Source organism: Meles meles, chromosome 11 (assembly GCF_922984935.1).
Source record: "Meles meles chromosome 11, mMelMel3.1 paternal haplotype, whole genome shotgun sequence".
In the NCBI taxonomy this organism is placed as follows: domain Eukaryota; kingdom Metazoa; phylum Chordata; class Mammalia; order Carnivora; family Mustelidae; genus Meles; species Meles meles.
The window spans coordinates 27,708,820-27,727,044 of record NC_060076.1 but is presented as its reverse complement, the minus strand read 5'-3'; positions in this window follow the sequence as shown (position 1 = coordinate 27,727,044).

Sequence of the window (18,225 nt, the reverse complement as noted above, 5' to 3'; positions counted from 1 at the left end):
CTTCTAAGATCAGAAGCAAGACAAGGATGTTCAATAACCCCACTTTTATTTAACATAGTATTGGAAGTCATAGTCAGAATAACGAGCAAGAAAAAGAAATAAATGGCTTCTAAATTGTAAAGGAGAAGTAAACTGTCTCTATTTACAGATGACATGGTATTATATACAGAAAATCCCAAAGGCTCTCCTCCTCCCCCAAAAAAGTATAAAACTAATAAATGATTTGAATAAAGTTGAAGGATGCAAAATCCATACAAGTCAGTTGTGTTTCTATACACCAGTAATGAATTAACAGAAAGAGAAATTAAGAATGTAATTCCACTTGCAATTACATCAAAAAGAATAAAATAGCTAGGAATAAATTTAACCAAGAAGGTGAGAGACCAGCACACTGAAAACTATAAGACATCAATGAAAGAAACTAAAGACACAAATAAATGGAAAAATATTCTGTGTTCATGGATTGGAAAAATTACTAAAGTTAAAATGTCCATACTACCAATCTACAGATTCAATGCAATCCCTACCAAAACCCCAATGGCACTTTTCATTGAAATAGGGAAAGAGGGGCGCCTGGGTGGCTCAGCGGGTTAAAGCCTCTGCCTTCGGCTCAGGTCATGATCCCAGGGTCCTGGGATCGAGCCCCGCATCGGGCTCTCTGCTTGGCTGGGAGCCTGCTTACTCCTCTCTCTCTCTCTGCCTGCCTCTCTGCCTACTTGTAATCTCTATCTGTCAAAAAAATAAATCTTAAAAAAAAAAAAAGAAATAGGGAAAGATACCAAAAATTTATACAGAACCACAAAAGACCCCAAATAGAGCAATCCTGAGAAGGGTTTCTGGTTTTTTTTGTTTTTTTAAAGTCTCTTTAAAATACCATCAGAGGCACCTGGGTAGCTCAATTGGTTGAGTGTCTTGACTCTTGATTTTGGCTCCAGTCATGATCTCAGAATAATGAGATCAAGCCCTGTGTGGGGCTCCACACACAGCATGGGATCTGCTTGAGAGTCTCTCTTTCTCCCTCTTCCCCTCCCCATGCGCACACTCGCTCTCTCTCTCGCTCTCTCTCTCAAATCTTTAAAAAAATAAAAATTTTTAAAAAGCATCAAAAATATTAAAGAATAAACAGTATTGCATAGAGCCCTAGGTGTTACACACAAATAATGAATGATGGAACACTACATCAAAAACTAATGATGTGAGAGAGAGTCAAGATGGCGGGGAAGTAGGAGCAGATGCCGTTTCAACCTGTACCCTAAAGTGAGCTGATTACCTACCAAAGAACTCTGATCACCCATGAAATCAGCCTGAGATCAGAATTACACACGTCTGGATCTCTACAGGAGCAGAAGACGCCAGTGGCAGGTAAAGCAGAGTGGGAACGTCTGACTGATATCAGAAGATAAACAAAAGGGGAGAGAGCCACCAGAGGTGACTGATTGGAAAGTAATACCCCAATACGAGGGTCCCTGCATCTGGTTGTAAGCACTCAAAAAAAAAAAAAAAAAGAGCAAAGCATCACGGGGGGAAATTGTGGGAATTGGGGCAGTTAGGGACAGGGGCTTAAGTCCCCGAACCCAGGACAGCCTCCCCTGGGTCTGAGCCAGAGAGAGTGCTGTGGAGAAACCAGGTCTTGGTCCCTGAGCCCCCAGCGCGCCTGAGCCACCAGCACGTCCGAGAATGGTGGGGGTGAGGGGCTGGGAGCCTGGCCAGACCGCAATCCTGAAACGCTCTCGTCCCACACCCTCCCCTGGGAGGGGAGAGGTGCTTACAGGTGCTAGCCAGGAGCTCTGGAATCCTGAAAAAACCAGGCATTCCCAGCCCAGGCCAGCGGGAAAATCTCAGTGTGCGACCGCTGCTTGGAAAATCTCTGGCAGTCTGGAGCTGCCCAGACAGCCACCATGGTCATGGTATTGGGTACAAGGAGGAGATCCTGCATCCCCAAAGACCCCGACTCAGAACCTACTCTGCCAGCAGCTCTGCAGAGCATTCTGAGGCTTCTCTCTGAGAAAGAGTTCTGGGTGCAGTTTGCTCTCCTCTAAACCTCTAAAAACCATCTAAAAAGCTGGAAAGGTGAGAGAAAACAGATGAAAGAACATAAAAACCTCCAGAGAACAAAAGCCTGAAAAAAAAAATGGTTTCCTCAGCGCCCACCCCCTTGAGGGGTCAGGAGGACCTAACTCAGGGAACATCATTGCCTGAAAACCCACCTGGCAGGCCCCTCTCCCACAAAACCAACCCAGAAGGAAGAAAAAAAAAAAAAAAAAGAAGACGACAAGAGAACAACCACCACTACTTCATAAATACAACTTTTATTTTTAACTCTTTACCACTATTCTGGTTCTTTTTTTTTTTAACATATAGATAATTTTATACCCTATTTACCATCACAGTGAGATGTCCAGTATATCAAATCCCTTAATAACCTTCTAATCTGAACTTTTTGATACATACACCCGTGTTTTTCTTTTGTTTTTCTATTTTTATAAATTTTTTTGATTTTTAATTTAGATTAGTCTAGTTTATTCTTTTTTACTTTTGTTTTCTAATATACATATAGAGTTAAACTTCAAGGTAATCCCCTTTCCCCAATCAACGCTACCTCTATAGGCAAACAAATTTTTAATTCCCTTTATCTTAGCAAGGTTGAGTCCTTTAACAAAAACATCAAGATACATCCAGGAAGAATCAAAATAACCTTCCTCGCCCACACTGAGAATTTATACCCAGTCTCCCATCTTTTCCTTCTGCCAGTGTTTCTGTGTATTTGTGTTTGTCCTGATAGTATATAAAACTTATACTTGGGGTTCTTTCTTATGAGGTTCGTCCTTTTTTTTTTTAATATATATAAATTTCTTTCTCTTGTAATATATTTTATCAGTCTTTTTGTTTGTCTGTTTTGTTTATATACTTCATAAATCTTACCTTGGGGCCCATTTGGGCTGAGCCTTCTCTTTTATTTTCCCTTTATTTCCTGTCCCTCTCTCTCTCTCTCTTTTTTCTTTTCTTTTTTTTTTCTTCTTCTCTATTCCTTTTTATTGTCTTTTTTCTCTCATTTGGGTGGGGAATCTTGATTGCACAGAAGCGTTCCAGGGTGCACCTTCACTGCACCACAATCGATACATCCAGCTGCATCCGTTCAGTCATCACTCACCAAAATGACTAGGAGGAAGAATGCCCAACAGAAGAAAAATACAGAGGATGGACCTTCTGCAACAGAGCTAATGACTATCGACATAGACAATATGTCGGAAAAGGAATTCAGACTAACAATTATCCAGGCAATAGCTCGCTTGGAGAAAGCCATGGATGACCAAACAGAATTGATTAGGGCAGAACTGAAAGCCACGAGGGATGACGTTCACAATGTTAGGGCAGAACTGAAAGCCACCAGGGATGATGTTCAAAATGCTCTCAATGAATTCCAATATAATCTAAATTCTCTAAAAGCTAGGGTAACTGAGGCAGAAGATAGAATTAGTGATCTGGAGAACAAACAGATAGAGAGAAAGGATCAGGAGGAAGCGTGGAACAAACAGCTCAGAAGCCACGAAAACAGAATCAGGGAAATAAATGATGCCATGAAACATTCCAACATCAGAATTATTGGAATCCCTAAAAGGGAGGAAAAAGAAAGAAGTCTAGAAGATATAGTGGAACAAGTTGCTATGAAAAATTTCCCAATCTCACAAATGGAAACAGTGTTCATGTACTAGAGGCAGAGAGGTTTCCCCCCAAGATTTTAGATTCTCAGAAGTCCTCACAACACCTTATAGTTAAAATGAAAAATTATCATTCAAGACAGACCCTCTTAAAAGCAGCTAGGACAAAGAAGCTCCTTACATACAGAGGAAAGCCCATTAGAATAATGACAGACCCGTCCACAGAGACCTGGCAAGCCAGGAAGGGCTGGCAAAAATATATTCAGAGTACTAAATGAGAAGAACATGCAGCCAAGAATACTCTATCCAGCAAGACTGACATTCAAAATGGATGGAGAGATAAAGAGTTTCCAAGACGGGCAATGCTTAAAAGACTATGCAACCACCAAGCCAACACTGCAGGAAATACTAAGGGGGGTCCAAAAAAGAGAAAAAATCCTAAGAATATCATTGAACAGAAATATAGAAACAATCTACAGACAGAAAGACTTCAAAGGGAACAAGATGTCACTCAAAACGTATCTATCAATAATCACTCTCAATGTGAATGGCCTAAATGCACCCATAAAATGACACGGGGTTGCAGATTGAATAAAACGACAGGACCCATCCATATGTTGTCTTCAAGAGACCCATTTTGAACCCAAGGATACACCCAGACTGAAAGTGAAGGGATGGAGAAGCATCTTGCATGCCAATGGGCCTCAAAAGAAGGCCGGGATAGCGATTCTCATATCAGATAAATTAGATTTTAAGCTAAAGACTGTAGTCAGAGATACAGAAGGACACTACATATTTCTTAAAGGGACTATCCACCAAGACGATCTAACAATTGTAAATATCTATGCCCCCAATATGGGAGCTGCCAATTACATAAAACTATTAATCAAGATAAAGAGTTATATTGATATGAATACATTAATAGTAGGAGATCTTAATACACCTCTCTCAGTAATAGACAGATCATCAAAGCAGAAAATTAAAAGAAATAAGAGCATTGAATGAAACATTGGACCAGATAGACCTCATAGACATATACAGAACTTCCACCCTAAAACAACAGAATACTTATTCTTCTCCAGTTCACATGGCACCTTCCCCAGAATAGACCACATACTGAGTCACAAAGCAGGACTCAACCGATACCAAAAGACTGACATTATTCCCTGCATATTCTCCGATCACAATGCTTTGAAACTGGAGCTCAATCACAAGGAAAAGTTCAGAAGGAACTCAAACACCTGGAAGCTAAAGACCACCTTGCTTAAGAATGCTTGGATCAACCAGGAGATCAAAGACGAACTTAAACAATTCATGGAAACCAATGAGAATGAAGACACCTCGGTCCAAAACCTATGGGATACAGCAAAGGCGGTTCTAAGGGGGAAATACATAGCCATCCAAGCCTCCCTCAAAAACATTGAAAAATCCAGAATACACCAGCTGTCTCTACACCTTAAAGAACTGGAGAATCAACAACAAATCAAACCAATTCCACACGCAAGAAGGGAAATAATCAAGATTAGAGCAGAGATCAATGAGGTAGAAACCAGAGATACAGTAGAACGAATCAATGAACCTAGAAGCTGGTTTTTTGAAAGAATCAATAAGATCGATAAACCATTGGCCACACTAATCCAAAAGAAAAGAGAGAAAGCCCAAATAAATAAAATTATAAATGAAAAGGAAGAGATCACAAGTAACAACAAGGAAATAGAAACAATCATCAGAAATTATTACCAACAGTTATATGCCAATAAGCTAAGCAACCTAGATGAAGTGGATGCATTCCTGGAAAACTATAAACTCCCAAAATTGAACCAGAAGAAATCAACCACCTGAATAGACCGATATCTAGTAACAAGATTGAAGCAGTGATCAAAAACCTCCCAAAAAACAAGAGCCCAGGACCTGACGGATTCCCTGGGGAATTCTACCAAACTTTCAAAGAAGAAATAACACCAATTCTCCTGAAGCTGTTCCAAAAAATTGAAGAAGAAGGAAAACTTCCAGACTCTTTTTATGAAGCCAGCATTACCCTGATCCCCAAACCAGGCAAAGACTCTACCAAAAAAGGAGAATTTCAGACCAATATCACTGATGAATGTGGATGCTAAGATTCTCAACAAGATCCTACCAAACAGGATCCAGCAGCACATTAAAAAGATTATCCACCATGACCAGGTAGGATTCATCCCTGGGTTGTAAGGATGGTTCAACATTCACAAATCAATCAATGTGATAGAACAAATCAATAAGAGAAGAGAGAAGAACCACATGGTCCTCTCAATTGATGCAGAAAAAGCATTTGGCAAAATCAAGCATCCGTTTCTGATTAAAACGCTTCAAAGTATAGGGATAGAGGGAACATTCCTGAACTTCACCAAATCTATCTATGAAAGACCCACAGAAATATCATCCTCAATGGGAAAAAGCTCACAGCCTTCCCGTTGAGATCAGGAACACGACAAGGATGCCCACTCTCACCACTCTTGTTCAACATAGTATTAGAAGTCCTAGCAACAGCAATCAGACAACAAAGAGAAATAAAATGTATCCAAGTTGGCAAAGAAGAAGTCAAACTCTCTCTCTTCACAGATGACATGATTCTTTATATGGAAAACCCCAAAGACTCCACCCCCAAACTACTAGAACTCATACAGCAATTCAGTAACATGGCAGGATACAAAGTCAATGTACAAAAATCAGTGGCTTTCTTATACACTAACAATGAAAATACAGAAAGGGAAATTAATTCCATTTATAATGGAATCGATTCCATTTACTATAGCACCAAGAACCATAAGATACCTGGGCATAAACCTAACCAAAGAGGTAAAGGACCTGTACTCAAAACATGGAAGACCATTCCATGCTCTTGGATTTGAAGAATAAACATTGTTAAAATGTCTATACTGCCTAGAGCAAGCTATACTTTTAATGCCATCCTGATCAAAATTCCACCGGTATTTTTCAAAGAGCTGGAGCAAATAATCCTAAAATTTGTATGGAATTAGAAGAGACCCCGAATTGCTAAGGAAATGTTGAAAAACAAAAACAAAACTGGCAGCATCACGTTACCCGATTTCAAGCTTTACTACAAAGCTGTAATAACCAAGACAGCATGATACTGGTATAAAAACAGACGCATTGACCAGTGGAACAGAGTGGAGAGCCCAGATATGGACCCTCAACTCTATGGTCAAATAATCTTCAACAAAACATGAAAAAACATACAGTGGAAAAAAGACAGTCTCTTCAATAAATGGTGCTGGGAAAAATGGACAGCGATATGTAGAAGAATAAAACTCGACCATTCTCTTACACCGTACACAAAGATAAACTCGAAATGGATAAAAGACCTCAACGTGAGACAGGAATCCATCAGAATCCTAGAGGAGAACATAGGCAGTAACCTCTTCGATATCAGCCACAGCAACTTCTTTCAAGATATGTCTCCAAAGGCCAAGGAAACAAAAGCGAAAATGAACTTTTGGGACTTCATCAAGATCAAAAGCTTCTGCACAGCAAAGGAAACAAAAGCAAAACAAAAAGGCAACCCACGGAATGGGAGAAGATATTTGCAAATGACAGTACAGACAGAAGGTTGATATCCAGGATCTATAAAGAACTCCTCAAACTCAACACACACAAAACAGATAATCATATCAAAAAATGGGCAGAAGATATGAACAGACACTTCTCCAATGAAGATATACAAATGGCATCCGACACATGAAAAAAATGCTCATAATCACTAGGCATCAGGGAGTTTCAAATTAAAACCACATTGAGATATCACCTTATGCCAGTTAGAATGGCCAAAATTAGCAAGACAGGAAACAATGTGTGTTGGAGAGGATGTGGAAAAAGGGAACCCTCTTATACTGTTGGTAGGAATGCAAGTTGGTGCAGCCATTTTGGAGAACAGTGTGGAGATTCCTCAAGAAATTAAAAATAGAGCTTCCCTATGACCCTGCCATTGCACTGCTGGGTATTTACCCCAAAGATACAGATGTAGTGAAAAGAAGAGCCATCTCTTCCCCAATGTTTATTGCAGCAAAGGCCATGGTCGCCAAACTGTAGAAAGAACCAAGATGCCCTTCAACGGGTGAATGGATAAGGAAGACGTGGTCCATATACACAATGAAGTATTATGCCTCCATCAGAAAGGATGAATACCCAACTTTTGTAGCAACATGGATGGGACTGGAAGAGATTATGCTGAGTGAAATAAGTCAAGCAGAGAGAGTCAAGTATCATATGGTCTCACTTATTTGTGGAGCATAACAAACAACATGGAGGACATGGGGAGATGGAGAGAAGGGAGTTGAGGGAAACTGGAAGGGGAGATGAACCATGAGAGACTATGGACTCTGAAAAACAACCAGAGGGTTTTGATGGGGCGGGGGGTGGGATGTTGAGGAACCAGGTGGTGGGTAATAGCGAGGGCACATATTGCATGGAGCACCAGGTGTGGTGCAAAAACAATGAATACTGTTAAGCTGAAAATAAATTTTTTAAAAAATGGAAAAAAAAAAAGATTCTCTCTCTCTCCCCTTCCTCTGTCCCTCCCCCACCCCCGACTTGTGTGTGCTCTCAAATACATATATACATACATACATTAAAATTTTAAAAAAGAAATCTGGAAGATTTCAAATAACCTAACTTTACATCTCAAGAAACTAGAAAAAGAAGTACAAACTAAGACCAGAGTTAGACATGGGAAGAAAGTAACAAAGATCACTATGACCCAGCAATTGCACTACTGGGTATTTACCCTAAAGATACAAACATAGTGATCCGAAGGGGCACGTGTACCCGAATGTTTATAGCAGCAATGTCTACAATAGCCAGACTATGGAAAGAACCTAGATGTCCATCAACAGATGAATGGATCAAGAAGATGTGGTATATATACACAATGGAATACTATGCAGCCATCAAAAGAAATGAAATCTTGCCATTTGCGACGACGTGGATGGAACTAGAGCGTATCATGCTTAGTGAAATAAGTCAATCGGAGAAAGACAACTATCATATGATCTCCCTGATATGAGGACATGGAGAAGCAACATGGGGGGGGTAGGGGGATAGGAGAAGAATAAATGAAACAAGATGGGATTGGGAGGGAGACAAACCATAAATGACTCTTAATCTCACAAAACAAACTGGGGGTTGCTGGGGGGAGGTGGGATTGGGAGAGGGGGAGCGGGCTATGGACATTGGGGAGGGGAGGCGAACCATAAGAAACTATGGACTCTGAAAAACAACCTGAGGGTTTTGAAGGGTCAGGGGTGGGAGGTTGGGGGAACAGGTGGTGGGTGATGGGGAGGGCACGTTTTGCATGGAGCACTGGGTGTTGTGCAAAAAGAATGAATACTGTTACGCTGAAAAAATAAATAAAAAGGGAAAAAAAAAAATCATAAAAAAAAAAAAAAAAAAAAACAAAGATCAGAGAAGAAATAAATTAGAGACCAGAAAACAACAACAACAACAATAAAAAGACCAATGAAATCATAAAATTCCTAGAAGAAAACACAGGGGGAAAGTTCCTTGACATTAGTCTATTGACACTAAAAGCAAAAGCAACAAAAGTAAAAATCACAAATGGGAATACATCAAACTAAAAAGCTGCTGCACAGCAAAAGAAATAATCAACAAAATGAAAAGGTGACCAATGGAATGTGAGAAAATATATTTGAACTATATATCAGATAAGAAGTTAATGTCCAAAATATATAAAGCAGTCATACAACTCAACAACTAAAAAAATCTGGTTTTAATATGGGCAGCAGAACTGAATAGACTTGTGGGAGAGGTTATGACATTTATTAGAGATGATTGAATATAATTCTTTTTTTAAATTAACATATAATGTATTATTTGTTTCAGGGGGACAGGTCTGTGAATCATCAGACTTACACAATTCACAGCACTCACAATAGCACATTAAATGGACATTTTTCCAAAGAAAACATAGAGGTGGCCCATAGGAATGTGAAAAGATGCTCAATAGCATTAAATCATCAAGGAAATGCAAATAAAAATCACAGTAAGATATCACCTCATACCTATTAGAATGGATACCTTCAAAAAGATGGGATAACAAGTATTGATGAGGATGTGGGGAAAAAAGAAACTTTGTGTACCATTGGTGGGACTGTAAATTCCCTAAGCCACAAGGAAAACAATATGGAGATTCCTCAAATATACAACTACCATATAACCCAGCTATTCCACTTCTGGATATATACCCACAGAAAATAAAAACAAGGTTTCAAAAAGATATCTGCACTCCAATGCTCATTATAGCATTATTCACAGCATCCAAGATATGGAAACAACATTTAGTGTCTATCAAACCAATAAATGGATAAGGAAGACATGGTAGAAATATAGAATGGAATATTACTCAACCACAAAAAAGTAGGAAATCCTGCCATTTGGGGCAACATGGATAGACCATAGGGGCATTATGGTAAGTGAGATATGTCAGACATAGAAAGACAAATACTGTATGAAATCACGTAGGCCAAACTCCTAGAAACAGAAATGGAATGATGGTAACCAGCAGCTGTAGGGTAGGAAAATTGGTAAAATGTTGATCAGGCGGTACACACTTGCAGTTAGAAGATGAGTAAATTATGTGATCTAATGCACAGCATGTGATTGTAGTTAACAATACTGTATTATATATTAAAAGGTGCCAAGAAACTTCATCTTTTTTAAAAAAAGATTTTTAAAAAGATTTCATTTATTTATTTATTTAACAGAGGGATGGGGGGGTGGGGAGGGAGAGGGAGAGAACCTGAAGCAGACCCCACACTGAATGCAGAGCCCGAAATGGGGCTTGATTCCTCAACCACGAGATCATGACCTGAGCTGAAACCAAGAGTCGGATGCTTAGCCAAGTGAACCAGCCGCATGCCCTAGGAGACTAAATTTTAAATGTTCTCACCACACACTATGGTAGTGTTCATAGTATAGCATAAAAGTGTATCAAGTCAACTCAATGTATATCTTAAGCTCACAGAACATTATATGTCAGTTAGAAATGTAGATACACATACATATTTCAAGCTTTTAAGGCTTAAGGGACAGAGAAAGAGATTAGGGAAAGAGGACTCAAGTTTTGTGTCCCTTCAGGATCCTTTCTTCTTCAATCATTCTTCAATGAAAAGTACTACTCCAGTATTGAAGTGAAATAATTTCCTAATATGCGAAATATAAAGTGGCATTTGAGGAACTCAATGTATATGGCAAAATTGCCTATCTACGTACAAATATATATTCTGAGCATCCACCATGCTGAAGGTACATTTGAGATGGTGCTGTGATACAGAAAAATAAAATAGAAAGTCCTCTGCCATTAAGTAGTTTTCAATCCCATACACATATCATGGGCAATAAATAACATCTTCTTGCTCCTCAATTACTCAATCTTTAAAATGAAAATAATAGAATGTATCTCACATGATTAAATAATAATTAGTTAAATTAAATACATGTTAAGTGCAGGGGAAATGCCCTACCCCCACTCATTTGTTTGTATCATTGTCTGGCAGTAAATGTTAGATGCCTGAAGAGCATAACTTGCAGCATTTAGAGTGAACCAAAGAAGAAATATGTAGAAGGCTATGGAGAAATTACCAACTGGAAAAAATAGGCTTGTCTAAAAAAGCTTTCACAGAAAAATATTGAGAAAGGAAGATTCATTTCTGGGGCAAAAATTGAGTTAAAATGCAAACTTTAGTTATTAATGTCAGAGAGGAATTGTGTTTAATAAAAGGTTACATTCTACTACATATGTTTCAAGTTCAGCTTGAAACTAAAGAGGCAATAAAGTTCATTTTTAATATTTTATTGACATCTAACTATCAGTTTCAATTGTTCACATTCTTCTAATCTAAATTTCCTGCACTCATAGCAGATTGGGGATGCAACATTCTAATTCATGGTAGTATACTGGGAAGCACATTAGATATTTGAAAATACTATACAAATGAAGGCACTTTATAATATTAATAATGGGAAGTGTTCAGATAACATATAAGGACTATTTTTCTCTTTGAGTCTTTTTTTAAAGATTTTATTTATTTATTTATTTATTTCCATTTTATTTATTTTTTTCAGCGTAACAGTATTCATTGTATTTGCACAAAACGCAGTGCTCCATGCAAAACGTGCCCTCCCCATTACCCAGCACCTGTTCCCCCAACCTCCCACCCCTGACCCTTCAAAACCCTCAGGTTGTTTTTCAGAGTCCATAGTCTCTTATGGTTCGCCTCCCCTTCCAAATTTTTTTTTTAATTAATAAACATATAATGTATTTTTATCCCCAGGGGTACAGGTCTGTGAATCGCCAGGTTTACACACTTCACAGCACTCACGATAGCACATACCCTCCCCAATGTCCATAGCCCCCTCCCTCTCTCCAAATCCCACCTCCCCCCAGCAACCCCCAGTTTGTTTTGTGAGATTAAGAGTCATTTATGGTTTGTCTCCCTCCCAATCCCATCTTGTTTCATTTATTCTTCTCCTATCCCCCTAACCCCCCATGTTGCATCTCCATGTCCTCATATCAGGGAGATCATATGATAGTTGTCTTTCTCCAATTGACTTATTTCACTAAGCGTGATACGCTCTAGTTCCATCCACGTCGTCGCAAATGGCAAGATTTCATTTCTTTTGATGGCTGCATAGTATTCCATTGTGTATATATACCACTCCTTCTTTATCCATTCATCTGTTGATGGACATCTAGGTTCTTTCCATAGTCTGGCTATTGTAGACATTACTGCTATAAACATTCGGGTACACGTGCCCCTTCGGATCACTATGTTTGTATCTTTAGGGTAAATACCCAGTAGTGCAGTTGCTGGGTCATAGGGTAGTTCTATTTTCAACATTTTGAGGAACCTCCATGCTGTTTTCCAGAGTGGTTGCACCAGCTTGCATTCCCACCAGCAGTGTAGGAGGGTTCCCCTTTCTCCACATCCTCGCCAGCATCTCTCATTTCCTGACTTGTTAATTTTAGCCATTCTGACTGGTGTGAGGTGATATCTCATTGTGGTTTTGATTTGTATTTCCCTGATGCCGAGTGACGTGGAGCACTTTTTCATGTGTCTGTTGGCCATCTGGATGTCTTCTTTGCAGAAATGTCTGTTCATGTCCTCTGCCCATTTCTTGATTGGATTGTTTGTTCTTTGGGTGTTGAGTTTGCTAAGTTCCTTATAGATTTTGGATACTAGCCCTTTATCTGATATGTCGTTTGCAAATATCTTCTCCCATTCTGTCAGTTGTCTTTTGGTTTTGTTAACTGTTTCCTTTGCTGTGCAAAAGCTTTTGATCTTGATGAAATCCCAGTAGTTCATTTTTGCCCTTGCTTCCCTTGCCTTTGCCGTTGTTCCTAGGAAGATGTTGCTATGGCTGAGGTCGAAGAGGTTGCTGCCTGCATTCTCCTCAAGGATTTGGATGGATTCCTTTCTCACATTGAGGTCCTTCATCCATTTGGAGTCTATTTTCGTGTGTGGTGTAAGGAAGTGGTCCAATTTCATTTTTCTGCATGTGGCTGTCCAATTTTCCAAGCACCATTTATTGAAGAGGCTGTCTTTTTTCCATTGGACATTCTTTCCTGCTTTGTCGAAGATTAGTTGACCATAGAGTTGAGGGTCGCTTTCTGGGCTCTCTATTCTGTTCTAAAGATTTTATTTATTTATTTATTTATTATTTATTTGACAGAGACAGCGAGAGCTGGAAGATAAGCAGGGGGAGGGGCAGTGGGTGAGAGAAAAGTAGGCTCCCCACCAAGCAGGGGGCCCAATGTGGGGCTGGATCCCAGCACCCTGGGATCATGATCTGAGCCAAAGGCAAATGCTTAAGGACTGAGCCACCCAGGCACCCTCTGTTTGAGTCTCAAAATTATCAAATACTGTGGTAATGTAGATGGTGATATACATTTCTTATTTGAGTTGCATGACAACAAAAATATACCAATTATACATTATAATTGGATCCAACTACATTCTCCCTGGAGTTTTGAAAAGTTTTTAATCCTCCATGTTTACATTCTTAACATTAGTTTGTTGCAAATATTGGATCCTTCTGTGGCTTGCCCCAAAAAGAATTTACATTGCCTTACTGGGTTAATGGCTGGTCTTTTGGAGGATGTTTCCAGGGCTCAAAATGTAGACACACACTTAGATAACTACAAAGGCCTTCAGAATCTACAGATCATCTTACATATTTTTTTCTGATATTGAACTAGAAACTGGGCCTGAGAGTGAGAATATTTTAAATAAACTCATCTACCAGCTTTATCAAAGTAATAAACTACTAGCAAATTGAAATTTGAGGAAAATAATTATAAGCATCCTGCTTGCTACCTAAATCTCACTACTATTCCCTCACTTGATCCTGAAAATTATTACATAAACAAGAAAAGTAGAGAGCACTACTTGAGGCTATGAAGCAAAGCAACTGTTAAGTAAGAAGACAACTCAAATCAAGGAAAGGAAACCATTCCTCAAGCTCAAAGGTACATAAATGACATTATATTTCATCTTCTTTCCTTGTAAATTTTTTTTCAAATTATGGGTAAGAAATCAATTTTACATGCTTTAACTGAATATATCTAATTTTTCCATCTGTCAAGCTTTCATTTACTGTTATAAGGCTTTACATTAAATTTTAGAGAATTGGGGCACCTGGGTGGCTCAGAGGGTTAAGCCTCTGCCTTCGGCTCAGTTCATGATCCCAGGGTCCTGGGATCCAGACTGGCCTCAGGCTCTCCGCTCAGCGGGGAGCCTGCTTCCCTCTCTCTCTCTCTCTGTCTGCCTCTCTGCCTACTTGTGATCTCTGTCAAGTAAATAAATATTAACAAAAAAAAATTTTTAGAGAATTGCTGAGTAATTTTCACAACAAAGCTCTTAGGTAGCAACTGGCTTTAATTAAAGAAGGAAAAAAAGAGGTTCCAAATCTTTGGGTTTCAAATCTAAGCACTTTAAAATTAAATTCAGTGTTCTTTTGCCACACCTGCCTCTTCAAAAACATTTATTCTGCCTTCCCTTCGCTCCTCACAGCAGATAGTATGAGAACAATAGATGCCTCCATTTGGTGTTCTTTAATTCTTAAAGACAGCATTGCAGAACAGGTGCATTGCAGCCTAGCAATTTGAACACTGTTGGACCTATAATATGCTGAAAAAAAATTCTCTGTTCCAACCGTGTGGAATTGCAATACAGTTATTGACCAACTTCCACAGTTACTATGACCACATTTTTAAAAAATTTTTGAATAGTTGAGATATCATATCACCTGTATTTGAAAATAATTGTTGAATTCAAAGTAATTGAGACAAAAATATGATTCCTATATCTAACTCTATAAATACAAATAAATTTACACTACCTCTTCCATGAACCCTTTCTGAAAGCTCCTTGGATCAGGATCATTGTAATCAGTACCTCTTTTATCCTAATGCCCCTCAGTTCCAGAGTGAGTTTTGAATTGAAAATAGATTGTGTGTGAGCAAAAGTCCACCACAGGTCCCTTAAACCTGTCTTGTTTTGATTACTACTGACTTGGATTAATCTTGGCTAACAGTTATGTCCCAGAAAAAAAAAAATCTGAGCATCTACTCCCTCTGTTCCTACATTGTGCTAAATGCTTTAATTTGTAGCAGAAATTCAGCTTGTGGATCATACCTGCGGTTGTCAGATTCTCGATGTGTCATCATACTGCTGGATTCCAAGTATACTTAAGTTAGCCTCTCTCCAATTATCACTAAAACCAATAAGATTAACATAAAACACATTTCTCTAAGATAATACAGTGTTTCAGAATGTGAGCTTTATAACCAGACAATACTTGCTTCCCACCATTGTTAATTAGGTATAGGACACTAATTAAGTCGTGTACCTTCTCTCAGCATTGCTTTCCTTGTTTCTAAAATGAAAAGGCAGTAGCATAGGACAATTCCTTTGAAGCTTCAAAATTATAAAATCATAAAGGGGAAAATTAAGTTGTTTCAGAAATACTGAAATATTTTTATAAAGAACTATCCTTTGGTCTTGAGAGAAATAGATGTTATATTGACTTCATTTGCTCACCACCACCTCTGGTTATATTGCCTACCACACACAAGGCTACTGCTAAGTATGTGTTGAATGAATTAGTGATTGAGCATTTGGATATTACATTCAGCGTGCAAAGTGCTTTCACTGTATCTTATCATTGGATTCTTTCATTAAATGTATGATGAAACTATTGGTAACTTTACAGACAAAGAAACCTACAATCTGAAAAGTAGTGTAGCCTTCACCTACCTAGCATGTGAATCAGGTGTTCTCAGAATGCAATTTTGAGTCTCACTGTCTTTTTTTTTTTAATTAATTAATTTATTTTTTCAGCGTAACAGTATTCATTGTTTCTGCACAACACCCAGTGCTCCATGCACTGCCTGCCCTCCCTATTACCCACCACCTGGTTCCCCCAACCTCCCACCCCTGCCCCTTCAAAACCCTTAGGGTGTTTTTCAGAGTCCATAGTCTGTTATGGTTCGCCTCCCCTTCCATTTCCCTCAACCTGCCTCTCCTCTCCATCTCCCAATGTCCTCCATGTCATTTGTTATGCTCCACAAATAAGTGAAACCATATGATACTTGAGTCTCACTGTCTTTTAATTGCGACTAATTATGATCCAAGGAAGAATCAAATGTTTTAAGTTACTACTCTATACTATAAACTTAGCATATGTGATCACAGTTAAATTCAGAACATGCTGCCCCAATATATGTGAGCATACAGTTGCTGAGGGAAGCTAGAAAATTAGCACAATGTTACAGAGCTCATAAGAGATGCAGCCAAGATTTCTTTCAGCTCATGTACATTTGACTACCATTGCTTACAATGTCCAACATATGCTGGGACAACTAAGGGTAAAGTGAAGACAAAATGGATGTGTCTTATTCACCTAATGAGTAATACCTTAATAAACACTTCTGGAAGAGAAAATTTCTAGGGATGGAAAATTTTCTAGGGGAGGATTTTTTTTTTTTAAGCATGAATAGCAAAAGGGTTGGGTTCCTATGACTCCCAGGGAATCAATCTTTTAATTTATTAACTGGGATGTTTTACTTTTCCTCTTGTACCTTTCGAAGTGTCCTTCATACTCAGAAATAAAAAAGAAAATGGAAAAACCCAGGCAGAATGAGCCAGTTGTTATTACCTTGGTTAGTTTAATAACTAAAGCAATCAGTTAAAACCTAGCTGTGTTAAGACCCAACAGAGTATTCATCTCACCTCAAAGGGAAGTAGATGCACTTTAATTTTCACAGACTATAACAGGACCAAGCCAAGAACCCAGAGGAAATGGGAGGATTGTGCCTTTGCCAAGGGAAATAAAACTTTATGATACGATTTGACCTAAAATGAACTATTTTGTTTCTAATTCCAAAAGATTAATTTTGAGTCAGGGTCACTACAAGCTGGAGGAGGAGCCAATCAATGATTGCCCTGAAAAACAATGATTACAGGCCTACCAAGCACACAGGTCACAGTACCATAGTAGTGAGAAAAGTACGTGATCTTGAAGAATGCCTCCATGTTAAATTTTTTTTTTCTGTTTTTTCATCCTTAATATCCCCTGGAAAAAAATCCTAAGAGTTCTCAAGTGCCTGAAGAATAAATTTTAATTCCTTAATGCTACACTTAATATGTATCAAAAATGGCAAATCTTACTTCTTTTTTTCCATCTTTTTCTGACTACTGTACCCCTATACACTGTTTTCTTGCCTAGAAGCCTAGCTGACACATTTTGCCTCATGCTATTACCTAAGACTTTTTCCTGCCAGCTCATCAAGGCTAAATTCAATTGACAAGATATAATAACCTATCCTGGCTCTTTCTCAGATAATCTCTTCTTTGAAGTTTGCTTGTACTTTCTTTTGTAGTTTGAATAAAACGTGTATGATGACTGAGGCTTCCCCCAGGGAAACCTGGTTTCCTACCAACAGACTGCACTACTGTGGTGTGGTGTGCTGTGATGTGTTGTGGTTTTATCAAGGTCCACATTCTATTCTTTTGCCCCATAGACTCAAAATCCATTGGTTAAAACAAGAAGAGGCTGGATCTCACCACAGGGGTTGATTACACTCACTCACAGATCCTATTATGAAGCAGTGTAAGTACTGTGCTTTACAATGAGAAACAGAATGGCTGATAGAGAACAATCCACTCAACTCCCTGCTCAGTCCATTCTTCTTTCTACACAAGTGACCTGGATGGCCAGCTTCTCATTTCATCTCACCAAATCAAGGGAGTCATTTATGTGAATAGTATACTTAGTGGAATCAGGCTAATAGGAATTCCAGAGTCATCTCTCTCTACATTAAGGACACTTACCAATGGGACCACAAGACTCGGAATCTCTTGGATGAGTACTGCCTCTCACAGACCCTCGGACTTCATTTCATTCCCCGTTACTGACCAACCATTTTATGCCTGACATTTCCTTAGCTAGAATTAAAACTTTGTTTTGTAAAATGTCTGATCTAACTAAACTT